Source organism: Rhineura floridana, chromosome 11 (genome assembly GCF_030035675.1).
Source record: "Rhineura floridana isolate rRhiFlo1 chromosome 11, rRhiFlo1.hap2, whole genome shotgun sequence".
Lineage (NCBI taxonomy): Eukaryota > Metazoa > Chordata > Lepidosauria > Squamata > Rhineuridae > Rhineura > Rhineura floridana.
Window position 1 is genome coordinate 6,176,716 of NC_084490.1, and position 20,729 is coordinate 6,197,444.

Below are 20,729 nucleotides of genomic sequence, written 5' to 3' on the forward strand. Positions count from 1 at the left end.
CCTCTTATGTCAGCACCATCTGTACCTGCATCTAACCTGCACCCTGTTTTTACCACCCTCTCGAATTCAGTAGAAGGTCAAGCAAATAGCAGCGTTTGGAAGAAAAAATGGGAGAAAGACAGGCAAACAGTGCGAGAGAACATATAAGCCCCATCAGTTGACAGTAACGTAATAGCAAAGAAAAAAGAAAAACAGATGAAATTGTACCAACCTATTTCAACTTGTTCTATTAAATTCTAACTTTGGAAGATTCTCTGCAAACACAGGGAACTTTATGGGCCCAACCTAACCCAAAAATTACTGTCTGTTGGCCTACCACAGGGGTGGCCTACCAGGTGTTGCTGGACTCCAACTACTATCAGCGCCACCCAGCATTGCCAAGGATCAGGGGTGTTGGAAGCTGGACTCGAGCACCATCTGGAGGGCTGCAGGTTTCCCTTTCCTGGCCTAGCAATTTCCTTCTTGTGGACAAATGGAGCCCTAGCCACCTTTTTTAGGAAGCAGTGGAGGACCCTGATAAAAGTAAAATTAAACAAGGGTCGCATTACCTATACGTTTTATGTAATGTCACTCCCAGAACATACAGTGTACTACTTCAGGCTCTCCATTCTGGTGCAACAGGCAAAACTAGAATTCCTCCTTTGCCAATGATAAGGCCTGTCTGGCCCTCAGCGCCTTCCAGCCAATGAGCAATCAGGCTGGATAACATTGCAATCCTTTTACCGGACCTGCTCTTGTGCCCTTTATGAACAGCCTGACACAGAGAAATGTAATGAATGAAGCTTTCCCTCCCCCCTTTTATTTGGGGGGGGCATGGTGATGGGGATTCAGAAGTGTCCGTACAGCAGGATGCTTGGCACAGGAGCAGAGTTCATGAAAAGACTGTCAACACAAGTGGTGGATCCCACAGGGTTGCAAACCACAGTCCTGTCCTGATAACTGCACTGAAGGGCAGGCTAGAAATCTAGGCAATACAAAAATATTCACCCAAGGACACCACCTTTTCCTTGCCCGATGGGTTCTCAGAAGCCCTTCCTAATGTTTCCTGATGCTCAGCCTCAGCTCAACTCCATCCTCATAGCTAGGGATGCCAAATGACTAGGAGGGGAAATCCAAGCCTCTGCCTTCAAGAGTATTCTAATCTGCAGAAATCAGCAGACGACACTTTTTATAACATTGAAGTGAGTGTTATTACCTGAAGCTGAAGGCCCCTGCAAAAATGGTGGCAACTCTGACTGCAAAGTCAGTCCTACCTCCCACCCCACAAACCTCACCCTCTGTCACCTTTAATACATTTCAGGTCCAATTCATTATTCTGAACCACTTGATGCCTCCCCACTTGACCTGCTAGGTTCAGATGAATTTTCTACAGAAGAGTTTGGCCAAGTCTCCTCAAAAAGGAAAGAAAACCCTTCCCCTTAACCTCAGATGCATGTGTGCAGGTTAACAAAACCAGAGGACCAAGGCTACCAACTTTTCAACCAGCCCCTGCAACTGTGTCTTTGTGACAGCAGCTCAATCTGCAGGCTTTAACAGGTGACAATATTCTACCTCTACACCTCACCTACTGATTTTCTGCAAACCACACTGCATTTTTTCTGATCAGTTGGAAACCCTGCCAGATGCACCTCATCCTTTATTACTAACTTAGACCTTCTAAGGCTATAAATAAACTGGTCAAGAGGGTTTTCTGCCAGTGCTACCTGCAGATCCTAGGATTGAAACTGGGACCTTCTACATGCAAGGCAGCTGCTCTCACACTTAGATACAGCCCTTCCCTAGTGCTTAGAATCCTTTCCAGCCCCTCTTTGCATGACTGGTGTCCCACAATAACAAAACCCTATTTCATTACCCCCTAGGGTTGGCACATTTTCTGTTGGCCCTAAAGTCACACACACACATAGCAGGAGAACGCTTCCTGTCCCTGCTTATTTCCATGGTAGAAAAAGCTACTTTGTGTGCATGTCGGACTGCTATTTACAGGGACAGGGAAAGCAGGTGGCAACCCTATTGCTCTTTAAACCCCTCTTTTCCACAAGTGGAATTTCCCCCTGCTAGCATTTCCCCTGCTAGGTCTGCTTTTCCTTTACAATTTCACCTGCTGAAATTCCTTTTTACCCAACCATAAAGGTGCAAGAGCCTTGCCCTTTTCCACATTTGGCTACCCGAGAAGTCCCACCAACCCCCAGCCCATCCTCTCCACTCAATTTTTATCCTCTAGTCCAGATATTTGTTGGACTACAACTCCCATCAGCCCCAGCCAAAGAGTACAATGGTCAGGAATGATGGGAATTGTAGTCTAGCAACATCTGGGGACCCAACGGTTGAGCATGGCTGTCCTAGTCTAGGTTTCTCTGTGCGTTTTTTTGGCTGGCCGTAGAACCCAGAAATCCTGGTCCCCAGCCCACTAGCTGCAACTCATTGAAGTAGAGGACAGGGGTCCCCGCTGTCAGGCACCCCCTCTCCAACAGGTTAGGCCCCTTACCCTCTTCAGGAAACAGTCTGGCTCCTCTATGTCTAATCAGCACATCTGCTGTGTCCCACTTTCCTCCTTCTTTCCCAGTTAGCACCAGGACCCAGGGATCCTGGCTTGCAGCCTCCCCTGCGCTAATCCTCCAGCTTCTACTCATCTTGCAGAATTCCTATGAGATGTCTCTCCTCTAGCTTACTAGCTATACCCATGCCTCTCACCAAGCTGGGCCAACCTATCAGCCTCCTCACAAAGCTCTCCTAGTCCACCAGCTAACTAGGGGAAGGGGCGCAGCATTTGCTTTGCATCAAGAAGGTCTCAGGTCTGGTCCCTTGCATCGCCATGTAGGGCTGGGAAGGGTTCCCTGTTTGATATCCGGGGAGCAGGGCTGCTGCCAGTCACGGCAGACAATACCAAGCTTGATGGCCCAATGGTCTGACTCAGTTTACGGCAGCTTCCTAGGTTCTTAACCTGCCCTGCCAATCTGCAGACCGAAAGCAGGAGCCCAAGTGAAGTAACTCTTCTGACCAGCTAGCTTTATCCTCCATTTCCCTCGGAGATGTTGAGGGATGGAAGTGGTTCATGCTCTAGGCCTCCCCACCTTCCCTGCAGTGGTTGGCAGGGTCCCTGGGAGTACTCTAAGCCATTCAATCTAAGCCCCAGCTCTAAGCCATTTGACTTCTCCTTCCTCCTAAGAACTGCTCTGAGCATCCGACCCATCTCTCTAAAGCAGCCTTTCCCAACTAGTGGGCCACCAGATGTTGTTGGACCACAATTCTCATCTATCCTGACCATTGGCAATGCTTGCTGAGGCTGATGGGAGTTGTGGTCCAACAACATCTGGTGGCCCACTAGTTGGGAAAGGCTGATCTAAAGCAACCTCCCCAAAGCTTTGCTCCCCAGAAACTCCCTTGATCTAACCCAGTGGCTGTTGCTGGCCTTTTTCACAGCTGGGAATGGACCTCCAGGAGTACTGGCTATCAGAACTTATTCCGCTGTCTGCAATGTGCTAGCCAGCTCCATGGGCTTTGTAACCCATTGCAACTATAGCTGCTTCGGGGAAGGGCTCTAGCGCAGTGGCAGAGCATCTGCTTTGCACCCGGAAGGTCCCCCGTTGCATCCCCAACGGCATCTGCAGGTAGGGCTGGGAGAGACGCCCTGCCTGCCACCAGAGCTTGGGAAACTTACTTTTTTGAACTACAACTCCCATCAGCCCAATCCAGTGGCCATGCTGGTTGGGGCTGGGAGTAGTAGTTTAAAAAATTAACTTTTCCAAGCTCTGCCTGTAACCCTGGGGAGCTGCTGACGGTCTGTGTGCACAGGATTGACCTAGATCTGACTCAGTATAAGGCAGCTTTCTGTGTCCACCTGAGAGACTACTTGGAGGCCCAGTTCGCTCCCTCCCTCACTGGAGACCTTTTCACTCTGGGCTGCTGTGCTTCTGGCAGACATACAGCCCGCGCTTGTTGAGTCTCACCATCTGTCTGCTGCAACTTTCTAGGGGCCATTACAAGAAGAGCCCTGCAGGTAGATCTGGCCAGAGGAGGCCCATCTAGTCCAGCATCCTGTTCTCACAGTGGCCACTTCTGGGAAGCCTGTCAAGCAGGACTTGAGCACCAGAGCAGTCTCCCTGCTTGCAGTTCCCGGCAAGTGGCATTCAGAAACTTACTGCCTCCGACAGAAGTAAACTGCAGAAAAATAAAACTACAGACAAGCCCCCTGGAAGTCCGTCTGTATAACCCAGGAACCCTCACCCAGCTAAGGATGAAACATGACAGGCTGGGGGCCTAACGTGCCCCTTCTGTAGCTGTAGAATTTAGAGCTAGGAAGGGTGGATGGCTCCCAGCCCTGTGGCTCTAAACTACTAGGCAACACTACCCTTCCCGAGCTGAGAGACTGAAGGCTGTTGTCTTATGGTGTGTCCCTGGCCAGTCTTTCCAGGAATAGCAAGAAGGCCCTTGCTGGGCATTCTGCCTTACAGAAGTACCCTAATTTCCTCAGCCCCACTCCTTCGTTGCACCCCTCTCCAGCCAGAACCCAGGGCTCCTGCCTGCTTCAACCCTTGCTGTCTGGCAGTGCTGGGGACATTTTTGTTGTTTGTTTTACTTTCAAAGCAAGGCACAGGACCCAGGAGTCACGGGCCCCTCAAAGCCCTTATTCTTTAACCCTCCGGCTCCTTGTCTGTGCTTGTTACTTCTGGCCTCAGTCTAACATTGCTCCCCTGAAGCCAGATACTCCCACTGAGAGACAAGCAAGTGCCCAGCTGAGTGCCAGGCAGGCTAAGGTACGTGGCCTTCCTGCTCCAAGCCAGCTTTCTTGAGGCCTGTTAATGAGCCACAGGAATCTTCCAGTTTAAGAGCAGGCTTCCAGCTATTTCTCCCTGGCTCCCCAGCAGGTAGCCACCTTGAAGCCTGCTGCTGATATGGGTGGCCAGGAGCTTCCTGAGCATCAGGCTTGAGGCAGCCTTTCAGACAGCCTCCTCACTCCCTGTTTCCTCACTCTCCATGGAGGGCAGGAATCTTTCAGCTGAGCATCATGATTGGGGGTGGCTCGCTGGTATCCTCCTTGGCTTTCTGACAGCTTCGGGAAACCAGACACTCACCTGGGAGAATAGGAATCTCCCAGCTGAGCTCAGGTAGCTTACTTGACCTGGGCCAGGTTTCTTGATGCCTGAAGCTAACCTAGGTGTAGAGAAATCTCCCAACTCAGCATCAGGCTTGGGGCAGCTTTTTATGTAGCCTCCTCATTGCCCTCCAGGCTTCACGGAGCCCATTGCTCATCCGGGAAATGAGGACTCTCCCATTACATTATCATGCAGACCCCTTGCTCTCCGCCAGCCTCTTGGAATCTTAACACTCAGCTTGGGCGGTGAGGGATCTCCCAGCTGAACAACAAGATTGGAGAGGACTTTTCAACAGCTCTCGTACACCCCGTCAGTTTCCTTGAAGGCTGGCGCTCATCTGGGAGGTCGGAATGGGAAGAGACCAGCCTTCAAGAAGGCTTTCAGGGCCTACTTGCTCATCCCCAGGTTCCCTCAAGTCTCCTGCTCAGCTGGGAGGAAGAGAGTTTTCCTGATAAGAAGTGTCAGCCTGAGATATTACTGTATTTCTCCCTGACTGCTACATGGAACCTTATACTCACTTGGGAAATGAAACACCTCCAAATGAACATAGACGTTTGCGGGCAGGCTGTACAGACACCCACTTTCTCTGCCCCAGATTGATGGAAGCATGATATGTTTGTCACCCGCTCTCTCTCTCCCCACCATCTTTACTGAAGCAAGCCTGTGTTTCACCGGGGGATCAGTGATCTCCTAAGCAAAGCATCAGGCTCAGACCAGGCCTTCCGGTGAAACTCCCATCTAGCTTCCATAAGGGGTAATGCACAGCTGAGAGGAGCATTTAGGATGGAGCTAGCTGGTGCATAACTCCAGCTGGGAAGGCAGAACTGGGGCAAGCCCAGGTGCTCTCCTCCCCACTCCCTTTCTTTAAGGCCTCTTGCTCAGCTGTGCAGTACCATTGAGCTTCGCAGATTAAACAAAGCACTTGGAACAGGCTCACATGCATCTGCTTCCACTAAAGCCTGACATTCAGCTGGGATGGAAGCAACACACGGAAAGTTTCTGACAGGTAAAGCAGACACTCCCTGCTCATCTCCTTGGAGCAGTCAGCTGAGTCCAGGGAAACTGATGGGATGGAGCTAGGCTACCTTTTCCGCATGCTCCAACCGTGATGCATTCAGTGGCTCTAAGCTGATGTCAATTTGGAGAGGCATTTGTGGAGGGTCGGGGGAGAGAGCCCAGTTATTCCCTCTTAAGATGCTCAGCTGGAAGGTGGAGGCAAGCAAGCCTTACAGTTCGGCTTTAGCTGGGATGCTCAAATATCAATATGAGAAAGCTCAAGAAATCAGAAGAAGGCTGGGACTGGGAAGGGCAGCTGCGAGAGAACTAGAAAAGGTGCTCAAATGTAAAGATGTATCACTGAACACTAAAGTCAGGATCATTTAGACCATGGTATTCCCAATCTCTATGTATGGATGTGAAAGTTGGACAGTGAAAAAAGCAGATAAGAGAAAAATCAACACATTTGAAATGTACCATGGACTACGAAAAAGACAAATAATTGGGTGTTAGAACAAATTAAACCAGAACTATCACTAGAAGCTAAAATGATGCAACTGAGGTTATCATACTTTGGACACATAATGAGAAGACATGATTCATTAGAAAAGATAATAATGCTGGGAAAAACAGAAAGGAACAGAAAAAGAGGAAGGCCAAACAAGAGATGGATTGATTCCATAAAGGAAGCCACAGACCTGAACTTACAAGATCTGAACAGGGTGGTTCACGACAGATGCTCTTGGAGGTCACTGATTCATAGGGTCGCCATAAGTCGTAGTCGACTTGGAGGCACATAACAACAATGACATACCCTATGTTTCATCCAAGGTTGGAAATGTTGGTCAGTGACGCAGGTTGTGAGACTCACAGACAAGGTTTTTAACAGAGAGAGAGAAACCTGAAGCAGAAGGGTTAAACTGTGAGAACAGAGTTCCAGACAATCAAGGTCAGTCTGGCTAGCTGAGTGTGTGATAAGCTGGGAACTGGCAGGAACTCGAGTGTGGGGGAAGAATTGTCAATGGAGGAAGATGTCTCTAATGTCTTTGCCTAGTAAAGACTCTTACATGAAACTTGCCTGGCCTGTCTTATTCCTGTTCTAAACGGCTCTTGGATCCATACCACGTCTCACCTACACACGCAGTGCGCTACAGGAAACCCACTAAGAAATACTAGTCCTGATGTCTAAGTCTGCCTGTTGCAATCCCTGAAGACAGGGATCGATTTCAGAGAGTTCCCTTTCCTTTCAATGTTTCAACCTTTCCACCACCCAGAAAGTTTATTTATTTATAAGATTTCTTACCTGCCTTTCATCTTAGACCCCTGGGTGGGTTAAACCAACAGAAATATTCCTTTGTAAAAAAGGGGGGAAAAACCATTACAAAAAGGAAACATGTAAACCCACTGCAAATTCAGCAAAAGAAGCGAGTTCCACAAAACATAATACCTTAAATGTCAAAGGCCAGGGTAAAGAGGTGCATCTTCAGCAAATGATGAAAGCTGTACAATGAAGATGCTGGATGCATCTCTGCGCAGAGGGAGTTCCACAGTTTAGGGGTTAACCACACACACACACAAGTCAACCCTTTTGTTACTCACCAAACCAAAATCTTAGAGCTGATTGAAGCAACCAGGCCTTTGCAGTGACCTGCCCTCTGTCTCTCTTTGGGAGTCATCTCTGTTCTAATGGGGGCTTCAGAGAGTTTTCTCCTAATCGTGTTCTCAGAAAAGTAGCCCAAAAACGAAATTACAGTTATGACGTCCTTGGAGCGGGCTTGAAGTTCTGAACATTTTTTTTTAGCATGGGTGAGTGAGGTCTGGGGGCTATAACTGGGATCCAGAAATAGTCATATGAAACATTCACCCACACAGAACTTCCCCTTTCCATCCTGTTGTTGTTTGTTTGTGCTCCCTTGTTTACTTGTTTTCAAAATCCAGACATTCAGTTGCTATGAAACAGCAACTTGTGTTGGCATTAGCTTGGTCAAGGGAAAAACTCCAACCATTTGTTTTTACTTACTTACATACTTCTTAATTAATAATCTATTAATCATCAGCTAATTAATCTTACCATCTTTCTCTCCAAGGGACACTCAAGGCACTGAGCTGGTTTGCGTGAAATGCTAAGCCAAACCATGGCACAGTGCAAACATGCGAGCGTCAGGGTTCCTGGAGAGGAGATTGAATCAGCTGCACTCCTCCCTCAGTTCCCCTGCTGCTCTGCGGCTGTGAGTGAAGCCATGGTTTGGCTGGACATTATGTCTGAACCGGCTCAGTATATAAGATATAAAGATATTAAGCAAACAGGCCCATAAAGCAAATCTGAAGTGGCTGAATCAAGCTTCAGAGCAGGACTAAGCGTCAACCTGAGCCCCCCAATTTATCAAACGCTTTGGTATCATTTTAATCACTGAAAATGTTTACAGATCTTATTTCAGATAACCCTGTTGGGCAGGTTAAACTCAGCGCAATTTCCATTTAATTAGAACAAATCCTGGGTGCACTTCATCATCTGCACTGTTTTCACACAGTGAATCACCAAGGTGAGGCATTCTAACATCTTTCTTCATGCCAAAGCGGCCCTACCATGGGGTACGCTGAGGCAGCCACCTCATGTGGCAGATTTTGGGCACCACTAAAGATAGCAGGTTTGACAGATGACAGCCTCGACTGGCAAGAGTACCATCTGTTGGGAAAGGTTTTTTTTTCTGGCCAGGCTTCACTGATAGGCCAGAAAGGTGTTGAATTTCACCCCAAATTAACCAGGTGCTAGGAAGAGACTTTTTGAATTGCCTTCCTCAGGTGCTATATTGTGTTGGGCCTAGTTTGCATGGTGGACTCAATGAGGTGTGTGTGCATGCACTGCTTCACCACATGGCTAGCACACCATGGGAGCCTTTTTCTTTTTAGTGACTGCTGTGAGGAAAAATTCCAGGATCTGTATGGTAAGCTGGTGGTGCAAGTCAGTGGCCCTTTTGCCATGGTGGCTGTAATGTGTGTTTGTCCCTGAAGGAAGAATTAATATGAGGAGTGAGCAGCCCTATTTTCTTTCTTTCTTTTATTTTATTTAAAGTATTTCTGGCCTGCCCTTCTACCTATATATCTATCCAAGGCAACTAACATGATTGATAATAAGAAGAAGAACAATATCAAACTAGGGATGGGCTAATCTGTCAGTTTCTGTTTCTCACAGTTTCTAATTTTTCTTGCACGGCCGGTGGTGGGAATGGGCAGTTGGAGGCAGTTGGTGACAGTTGACAGATACATGTGGTGTGCAAAACTGCAGGAGAACCAAGCCAAGGGAGTGCCTTCCCCTGTATATCCCTCCCTGGTATCTGTGTTCCTCAAATGGGGCACTGATGAGAGTACCACATGCCCCAGAGGTGTGCTCAGTATGAACTAGAAAAACTGGGCTTTTAGTGTTGCAGCTCCAGCCCTCTGAAAGTAGACAAGCACCTAGTGTCTTGATGCTCAGGAGGCTATTGGAGACATTTTTGTTTAAGGAGTCTTTCCCTGAAGTGTCACCCAGTCATTTTAATGGAACATTAATTCTACAGTTGTAGAGGTTGTTTTACTGTTTTGGTTTATTGAGCTTGAAATCTTTTGTATTTTATCTTATCACGTAAATAGCTTTTGCTTGTGAGGTGGTTTATAAATCTGCAAATAAACACATAATAAATAAATCACTGGGAGGTGGGGAGGGTTCCAGGAAACATGGAAATACAGGAAGGCTGCAGAATGCAGACTATCAGAGAGAGGATTTGTGTAATGCAAGTAAGCCCCCTTTCGCTACCTTGAAAGTAAGGTAAGTGCAGCAAAACACCGTGTCCCACTCTCAAGAATTTCACTGAGTGCGGTTTCCCCCTTTGCTAATTCTCAAATGCAGTTTCTTTTCTCATTAACAGATGGAGAGTGACTGGGGAAAAAATAAGGAAGAGTTCTGTGGCACAGCACCAGTACACACATTTACAAATAGAGGTCAACAGGTCAGCAGGGTGGTTAAAGGAAGCTGATTAATCGTGGAACAAGGAGAATAGATGTGTCCCACTACAAAGTCACACACACACACACACAAAACTGTCAAAAGCAGCATTATGAAAGAGCTTACTGGGAGTCTTGCTTTTAAATGGTAAAAGGAATAACCCTGAAGTTATTTGCAGGAACAATAGCATACAAAATCCATTAAGATCCACAACAAAAATAGTGAGAACAAAACAAACATACTGATGAGAACCTCTTTCTACAGCATTTTCTATGACCAACTCAGTAGTACACTTCATTTTGTATCTGTGCAAATCAGTTTGCTTGGACTTTGACAATATTGTTTCTGAATATAGGAGGACAGGATATTGTAATATAACAAACTAATATATACAGTCCGTGCTAGCCTAATAAGTGTTTGATTTTTTTTAAAACAAAAGTTATACAGGGTACTTTATTAGTTTAAAAAATGTAGCTGAGAGAAGCAACAGAAGAAGCTAAGTGAGTCATAAAAAGCAAAGTTGTTCGGAGGTCCTCTCTTGTACTGAGTAGTATTAACTGTAACTTGCCAAGGGGATTGTCGCTGGTGGTGAGAAATTACACAACCCTGTTTGTTTAAAATTTAGCTAGTTCCAAATCCAATGGACACATATACCTTTAAGGCAGGGGCTGCCAATGTAGCTCAGTGTCATAGTTTAGTGGTAGGTCATTAGCCAGGCATGCAGGAGGTCCCAGGTTCAATCTTAGGTAGAGCTGGGAATGCAGCCGCCTGGAATCCTGGAGAGCTGCTGCCAATCAGTGTAGGCCACTGGTTCCAAAACCTTTTTTCCCCTCACGGACCACTTGCAGGTTGCTGACGGCTTTGGCGGACCACTTAATGGTTTTTCTGCCTGTTGTAGCCATTGCAATGTGTTCTGCTAGGTACTGGATGGTTTTTAGGTATATTTCTGTTGCTTCTTTCACTTCTTATGTTGCACTGTTTGTGTTGTGTTACAGTTTGCATTCTAGCAAATTCAAATGGTGATACGATAAAATATTTATTTATTACATTTATATACCGCCCCATAGCCGAAGCTCTCTGGGTGGTTTACAGCAATTAGAAACAATAAAAACAAATATACAAATTTTAAAACGCATTTTTTTTTTAAAAGCACAGTTTAAAAACAATTTAAAAACACATGCTAAAATGCCTGGGAGAAGAGGAAAGTCTTGACCTGGCACCGAAAAGATAACAGTGTTGGCACCAGGCGCATCTCGTCAGGGAGATCATTCCATTATTTGGGGGCCACCACTGAGAAGGCCCTCTCCCTTGTTGCCACCCTCCGAGCTTCCCTTGGAGTAGGCACCTGGAGGAGGGCCTAATATACAATATAAGAAATAAAAAAGGAATAAAGATACAATTAAAAATCCATTATGGATATTCAGTGTGGAGTGGACATGGCGTGGGCCACCTGAATGAAGCTCATGGACCACTGGTGGGCCACAGACCACAGTTTGGGAACTCCTGGCGTCGACAACACTGAGCTAGATTGACCATTGGTCTGACTGGGTATAAGGCAGCGTCCTGTGTTTGTCCAGATGTTGAACTACAGCTCCCATCATCCCCGACCATTGGCTGTGTTGGCTGGGGCTGATGAGAGTTGGAGTCCAACAACATCTGGAGGGCCACAGGTTTACTGATACTTCTGTACAGCATATATGAGTCATTGGCATTTGTCTGTGTTGTACATTTGTGATGTCCTGTGGGAGCCTTCCCCAGCCTGATGCCTTCCAGCAGTCGCTGGACTCCCACCCTGACCATTAGCACTGGTGGCTTGGGATGATGGGAGTTGTACTCCAAACCATCTGAAGGACAGTAAGTTAAGGATGGCTGGGCAGTAGCTACTAGCCATGGTGGCTATGTTCTACCTAAATTGTCACAGACAATATGCCCCTGAATACCAGTTGCTGAGAATCACAAGTGGGGGAGAGTGCTGTTCCACTCAGGGCCTGTTTGGCCACTGTCAGGATGTGGGACTAGTTGGCTTTTGGCCTGGTCCAGCAGTAGGGCTTTTCTTTGTAAAAAGGATCCATCTGAATCTTTCAAAAAATAAACAAATCCACAGTGTTCCTTTTACTGGATAGCTGCTGCTGTGGCATTTGCTCTTTCTTCCTTATAATGTCCAGCTAAACACAGCGCATGAAGTGAACTCTGCTGTCATTTTTGATGCACAATGTAATGACACCTTGCTGTATTAAACTAGACATTACGGAGGAGAGGACCGTCTTGTTGTTAACTCCTCATACAGTACTCTGGTCTCAGATCTAAGTCTAGCTTGCCCTCTATCAGGTTTATCAAATGAACCAAACAAAAATTCTTCTCCTTATGTTCCTCATTATGTTCAGTTTGTTTTGTGTCTCTCCACCACCCTTGCATTGTATCTTTTACAATCTGAATGTGGGAATAAGAGTTCATTTTTTAAAACAAGGTATTATTATTGTTGTTGTTGTTGCTATTGTTATTGTTAATTAGCATGAACAACAACAACAATATCTGCCTTGAAACCTGGCTTGACAAGACCTGAGGCTTACATTTTCCCTTTCATTTACAAGTCTGGGCCCCTTCACTTACTTGCTTCCTGACTTTGGTGTGATATCAGGAACACCTGTAGAAAGGATGGAAACCTCCTGATTATTATGAATTCAAGAGACGATATCCCCTAAATCAGTAGTTCCCAAGCGTTTCTCCCCACAAATCACTTGAAAATTGCTGATGGCCTTGGTGGGGCTCATAATGATTTTTCTCCCTGCCTGTTGTACCAATTTTAACCTGCTGTGCTAGATGCTCTTATGATTTTTAGTTGTATTTCTATTGCTTCTTTATGTCTTAAATTGTATTTTATAGTGTTTTTAATTTTTTTTTTTAACAAGTGTTTTTAAATTTGTTAATTGTTGTAAACCGCCCAGAGAGCTTCGGCTATGGGGCAGTATCATTGGCGATCACTCGTGGCTGAGTAAGATTGCCTTCCAGGGTAAGCTCTTTAACGGTGGGTCCGTAAGTGACTGTGGAGGCCAATTCTGGATCCACACAGCCTCCCACAGTGAGGACTTCGGTTTTCAGATGGAAGATGGTCACGATGAGGATTTGCTTGATGTGCCTTCTGCTTAGCTCATTTGTCCCTTTCGCCCTGTAGTCGTGCTTCTTCAAAGTCCATAGCACCTTTGATAATGGCCGACCTCCAATTGGGACGCTCATGGGCCAAAGCTTCCCACTTCTCAGTGCTCATGTTCCTTTTTTTTAGATTAGCTTTAAGAACATCTTTAAACCTCTTTTGCTGTCCACTGATATTCTGTTTTCCATCCTTAAGTTGGGAGTAAAGTAGCTGCTTTGGAAGACAGTGATCAGGCATTCAAACAACATGGCCGGTCCAGCGAAGTTGATGTTGGAGGATCATTGTTTCAACTCTGGTAGTCTTCACTTCTTCCAATACACTAACATTAGTCGGCCTATCTTCCCAAGTAATTTGCAGAATTTTCCAGAGGCAGCGTTGGTGGAATCTTTCAAGAAGTTGGGAATGGCGTTTATAGATGGTCTATGTTTCACAGGCGTACAGTAAGGTCAGTAGTACAATGGCTTTGTAAATAAGCATTTTGGTCTCCCTGCAAATATCCCGATCCTCGAACGCTCTGCTTCATTCGGGAGAATGCGGCACTTGCAGAGTTCAGACGATGCTGAATTTCAGTGTCAATGTCAGCTTTTACAGAGAGATGACTGCCAAGATAAGAAAAGTGATCAACATTCTCCGGCATCGCACCATTAAGCTGGATCGATGGTGCTACAGAGGGATTGGTTTGCACCTGCTGATGAAACACTTTGGTTTTTTTGATGTTAAGCAAGAGGCCAAGCTTTTCATATGCTTCTGCAAAGACATTTAGGATAGTTTGAAGATCTTCCTCTGAATATGCAGAGACAGCATTATCATTGACATATTGAAGTTCTATGACAGAGGTTGTAATTACCTTACTTTTTGCTTTCAACCTACTGAGATTAAAAAGCTTTCCATCTGTTCGATATGTGATTTCCACACCAGTGGGAAGTTTCCCCTCAACAAGGTGTAGAATCATGGCAATGAAAATAGCAAATAAGGTCGGAGCAATGATGCATTGCCTGATCCCACTTTGAATGGATCACTTTGAGAGCCATTGTTGTCCAAAATTGTCACCGTCATGTTGTCATGGAGGAGTCGCAAAATATTCACAAATTTATCAGGGCATCCAATTTTCAAAAGGATGGTCCAGAGAGCAGTTTGATTTACAGTATCAAAGGCCTTAGTCAGATCAATAAACACGATATACAGAGGTCGGTTTTGCTCCCTGCATTTTTCTTGAAGCTGTCGTGCAGTGAAGATCATGTCCATTGCCCCCCTGGAAGGGCGGAAACCATTTTGGGATTCGGGGAGGATGTCTTCTGAGATAGGTAGGAGGCATCCTTGCAAGGATCCTTGCAAGGATTTTACCTGCGGTAGCTAGAATAGAGATGCCTCGGTAGTTCCCACAATCTGTTCTATCACCCTTCTTGAAAAGAGTGATAATTACGGCGTCCCTAAAGTTTTCCGTGATCTCCTCCCTCATCCAGATTTTTTTGATGAATTTATGAAGTTGTGTAAGTTCAGGCCCACCTTCTTTAAAGACGTCAGCAGGAATCCCATCAGGTCCACTAGCATTGTAATTCTTCATGTGATTGATGGCTTTACTGACTTCATCCAAATTAGGGGATACTGCAAGCTCATCTCTAATTTGTTGTTGTGGGATTTGTGAGATCTCACCAGCCACATAAGAGTTACGATTAAGGAGATCGTGGTAATGCTCTTTCCAACTCAGTGCAATAGATTCTTTATCCTTTAGAAGTTTGGTACCATGTATTGAACGTAAATGGGAGTATACAAATGTAATAATAAATAAATAAATAAATAAATAAATAAATAAACTAAAAATCAATATGAAGCTCACATACCACACTCTGGGAACTCCTGTTCTAAATATGAATGAATCAGTCCTTTGGGGCATTTTTGAGGGCTGAAGCTGACCCAGAATCTCTTGTTGCTTTGATCACCACTTGCTCTTTAATTGTGTGGATGCTTCTGCCATGCAAATAAATACCTCTCTCCCACACTGTCTAGAAGACATTTGCCATATGCCTTCATAATCTGGGCCCCACACATCACAGCTTTGCACTCTTCTTGGATAATTATAGCATTGTGTTGGTGGGGTTAAAAACTGAGAAGAGCTAAAGAGTGGTAACAGAGAAATGCCCAGGCTACGCTTGTTTCCTGAAGCTAAATCTCATGGCGTCACTCTTTTTTCCATTCCCCCAATTGATCACTGTGTTCCATCCAGAGTTGCCAGGTCTCCGGTTTTTGTCTGGAGACTCTGGATTTTTGGGGTCCTCTCCGGGTGAGTCACCTTAATCTCTAGACTCTCAGCTTTCATTTTTTTAAAAGTTAAGTTTCTAGGTGGTCTGGAACTCCCTCCCGTTCGATCTCCGCCATGCCCCTTCCCTGGATACATTTCGCCGAGCCTTAAAAACTTGGCTCTTTGGACAGGCCTTCGGGATCTCCGGGGTGGGCTAATTTTTTCTATGATTGTTTTAAATTGTTTATTGATTGCCCTACATTGTTTTATACTGCTGCTATTTAAAATGGTTATGGTTGACTGCATTGTATTTTATTCTCTATTTATATTGTATTTTATTAATTTTAATGTGTACGTCACCTAGAGTGGCTTCGGCCAGATAGGCGACACAAAAATTAAATTTTACTTTACTTTACTTTACTATACACCAAAACATCAGCCATCCCCCACAACTTGTTAAATGAGCTCATAGCTGGCTGCTCTAACCCCGTCCTTTCAGGTTTGTAGCCAATAAGTGAAGTCAGGGTTGTGATTGACAAGGGATTTGTTGACCTCCAGGCAGTAGCTAGACCCCATTGCAAGGCCAGAAAACTGTTGGTTTTTACTGCTTATCTGAAAATCTCATAAATTGAGTAACTATATAGCTTTCAGTCTTTTTCTGTCTTGTGTGCAGGAGTCAAACAAGTTGAAACCCTACTGTGCTGTTGAAGAGGGCAGTGTTTTGAAAACCTTCCCAATATAAAACTCTAATCCAATACTCACTTTTCTGGGAATAAAGCCGCAATGCTAATTCCACATCCCTGGGATTAAACCCCGTTGAATTCAACAACATAGCAAAGAATTGTGTTGGTGTTGTAAATCTTTCTTTCCCCCTCTAATCCTATTTTTAAAGCAATTAGGCAGGGCTTAATTAGGTATCACTGCTTTTATTATGTAGGGAACTAATACTGATTTTATTTTTAAAAAAAATGTTCTGCAATTACCAACTGGTTTTGACAATAAACAATTATATGGGGTGTATGTATTTGTACATCTCCAGTGTGTGTGTATATGGAGTCTTTCCAATATCGCTGTAAGGTAGGGTTGCCAGCTGGAAATCAAGGCAGCTCATAATAACAAATAAATCCCCTTAAAATCCAGTAACTATAAAAACAAGTATAAACGTTGCAAAACAGCTTAAAGTGGCATGATTCTGAATGTTGGGTTGGGTGAGTGAAACTCCTTATTACTTGAGGTTGCAGTTCTGTGCATGCTGTCCTGTTTGAGTAAGCCCCATTGAATACATTGGGTCTTGCTTCTGAGTAAACAAACATAGGATTGCACTATAAATACCTATACAGGTTGCGTAAATAATAAACAGCTTTGACATTCATGCTTATATAAATATTTTTCCATACTATGTCCTGATATGTATCTGATTTTACACTATAGTTGTACATTCTTATTTCCTCTACATTTTAAGAGTGCCCTTCTTCCTTGGGGTGGTCATGGTTCCCCTCTGTTTTCACCCTGAGGGTCAGATTAGGCTGAGAGATGGTGAGTAGCCCATTGTATCCCAGTAAACTTTATTGCTCATTTCCATTTTAAAAAATGAATTAAAATGATTTACATGGAAATGTTTTCATTTTTATATATGGCAAGGATTTATCACTGATGTGTGTGTTTGCTACTGTGGGCTCCTTTGGGAGGAAATAATAATAATAATAATAATTTAATTTGTGGGTCGCCTATCTGGCCAATGGCCACTCTAGGCAACGTACAATTTAACAACAATACATTACATCATAATAAAATACATCATAAAATACAATATAACAATAAAACAATAAAACAGTTCCAGTACAGAGTAGTAGGCTATTCGTCGTAAAAATTTAACCCTCCCCGTAAGTCCCAAAGGCCTGTCTGAAGAGCCAGGTCTTCAAAGCTTGGCGGAATACATTCAGCGAAGGGGCATGTCGAAGGTCATACGGGAGGGAGTTCCAGAGAGTGGGGGCCGCCACTGAAAATGCCCTCTCTTGTCCCCGCCAACCTAGCTGTTTTAGTTGGCGGGATTGAGAGAAGGTCCTGTGTGGCTGATCTTGTTGGGCGGCATGGTTGGTGGCGCTGGAGGCGCTTCATCAGATAAACTGGGCCGAGACCGTATAGGAAGGGTGAGAAATAATGATAATAAACTATGCCTTGCCCATCCTTCACTATTCAGCCAGAGCAGTATTTTCAGGACCGGTTCTAAAGGGCGGCCAGGTGGGGCACTGGCCTGACGGCCCCTGGAGCTATGGGGGGCCCTCAGCCACCCTCCGCTCCCCTTCTGTGATCTGCAGCCCCCCATGCCCCCCCACCTACCTGTCTGCTGTCTTTTACCATTGCCCTTAATGAAGATGGTGGCCGCGGTTTCCCTAAGGTACTGAAGCCCCTGCCGCCATCTTAGTTGATGGCAGATATGCATGTGCGTAGCACGCATGCATGCCATCGGCAAAGGTGGCGGTGGAGGCGTCATCCCCTTAGGGAAACTGCAGCTGCTGTCTTCGTTAAGGGCAATGGTAAAAGACGTGAGGAATGGAGGGGAGAAGCCCCAAGATGCCAGAAGGAAAAAAAGTAGATGATGAAGTTCAAAATGGATTTATTAAAAATAGTAAAAGAAATGTGCCCAACGCATTTTAGCCAGACAAATCTCGGCCTTCATCAGGGGCAAATGTAGGATCTATAAAGTCAACCAATAGTCAAAAATTACAACTAATGCAAATAAACTGTGACTCTGCACATAACAGTAAATCTAAAAGTAAAAGACAGCAGACAGGTAGGTGGGGGGCGTGGGGCCCCCATGTGCGTGTGTGCATGTGCATGTGTGCACACACGTGCACATGCCAGGGCCCAGGGCACGCTGATGCCGAAGGGCCCTGGCATTCCTGGAGCCGGCCCTGCCTTCACCATCAGCTAATGTCTCAGGGTGCTCACAAACATTCCCATCATTTATAAGGGAGTTTATTTATTATTTGATTTATAACCCACCCTTCCTCTCAGCAGGAGCCCAGGGCAGCAAACAAAAATACTTTAAAACATCATAAAAACAGACTTTAAAATACATTAAAACTTCTTTAAAACATTTTTAAAAAAAGCTTTGAAGACATCTTAAAAAAGGGGAAAAAAGAAAAAGGTTGAAAATGATATGATGGAGGCATTTTTGCCCATGACACATTAGCACACATTCTTTTGCCTCGATTATTTTATCAGTTCTTGAATCCCAACAGGAACCTGCGGATCTTTGTTTCGGTGGTAAAAAGTCATAGAAATTAACAAAACTAGAGCAGTGAAGGCTCTTTTAAACATCCTCAAACACTCTGGAAAACAATGCTCTCTTCTCCAGTATCTGGCTGCCTCTGAGTCAGGGATGAGCCTGAAGAGCCAAAGGCTTTCGGAAAAGGTGAGTTTTGAGAAAGACTTTGAAACAACAGAGACAAGTGGCTCTGTATAAGGTCACGCCCACACCATACATTAAAAACACTCTTATCCCCTCTAGCAGTCATGGCTTCCCCCCAAAATCCTAGGAAATGTAGTTTGTTAAGGGCTCTGGGAACTGAAGCTCTGTGAGGTATCTCCTAACAACTCTCAGTACCTTTATAGTTCCTAGGATTCTTTGGAAGAAGCCATGGCTGTTAAGTGTTTTAAATGTATGGCAGGTGTGGAGAACCTTTGGCCCGCCAGATGCTGCTGAACTACAACTCCCATCACCCCAACGCATGGCCAAAGGCCAAGGATGATGGAAATTGTAGTTCAGCCACTTCTGGAAGGCCAAAGGTTCCCCACACGATGTATGGTGTGGACGTGACCATGTGTCCAGGCAGTCCAAAATGTAAGTAAAGGGGAACTGTGGCCATTCAGAGGTTGTTGGACTACAACACCCATCAACTCTGACCTTTTGTTATGCTGGCCGGGGCTGCAGGGAGCTGGAGTCAAACAACATCTGGAGGTCTATAGGCTCCCCCCAACACTGATTTAATAGGAATGCAGGAAAATGGGTAGAATTTTCAAAAGAGGGTGAAATTCCTTCCTGAAAGTGCCTGAAGAACAAAGATCCCCCTTCAGAAAAAAACCCAAGGAAGACAATTTTATTTCTGTATTTTTTATTACTAAAAATAGTGATTGCCACAAAACATGCAATATATGAAAACAGCAGAAATGCCCTCAGTGCCAGACATGGGTCTGAAGAACATGGGAAATGATGGGTGGGTGGGTCACAAAACTGGTTGAAGTATTGCATATAGGGAAGGATATATGGGACATTTATTTACTGTGCTTGGGGGGGGGATCTGCCTAAAATAGGAAAGGGTGGAGTCTTCCATGGCTGGGTGAAGCAGGAAGCCTGCTAGTCAAGGGGGCATGTTGGATGTGCAGGCACAATATATGGTAGAACATGGGGTGGAGCTCTGAAATGGAAAGGTTGTGGTGGAAGTAAGGATTGAGGGTACTTAGAGTAGCCACTGCATACATGCATACATTTAAAGCCCCCCCAAATCCTTGAAACTGTAGTTAACTCCTTACAGAGCTACTGTTCCCAGCACCCTTAACAAACAACAGTTCCCAGGATTCTTTGAGGGGGCAGGGAATATGCTTTAAATGTACAGCGTGCACACAGCCTAAGGCTGCAATCCTATGCCTACTTCCTTAGGAGTAAGTCCAAATGAACTAAGTGGGACTTAATTCTGAGTCGACATGCTAAGGCTGCTTTCTTAAGGCCTGTGTGCCTGTCTCCATGTTTCATGATCACAGTCTGGGTGGGAAAACTGGTTGCCCTTCTTGACAGTGACTGTGGAAAACAGGGCCAGAATGCGTTCGGGGTCTTGAGGGCGCGGTCTCAGTATATGGCCTACTAGATTAAGTCCTGCTCTAGGTTCTAGCAAAATTGCCTCTTCTGAACGATGCGTCCCTGACTTGATAGGGCTTCCTTTCCACCTGTTAGGGGAGAGAAAGGGGCTGATGGAAAGAGGCCTCAGGGGTTTACCCTGGTAATGGAGCCTTAGCTCCAGCCAGAGACGACTTCTTGGCACCTCTGAAGATGTAGAACAAGAGCTCCCAGGAAAATGGTCCTAGCCCATCCGCTGGATCACGTTCTTATAGTCAGGTCCCATGGGTTGCTTCTTCAGGTGAATCACAGTGGAGAAAAGCCATTTTACCTGTGGGAAGGAGTGAGGTTGGGGATAAAGGAAAACATAAGCCAGAAGTGAATATAGAAGAAGAAAGATTTGCAGGTTCTATTTGTTATTTTATCACTTT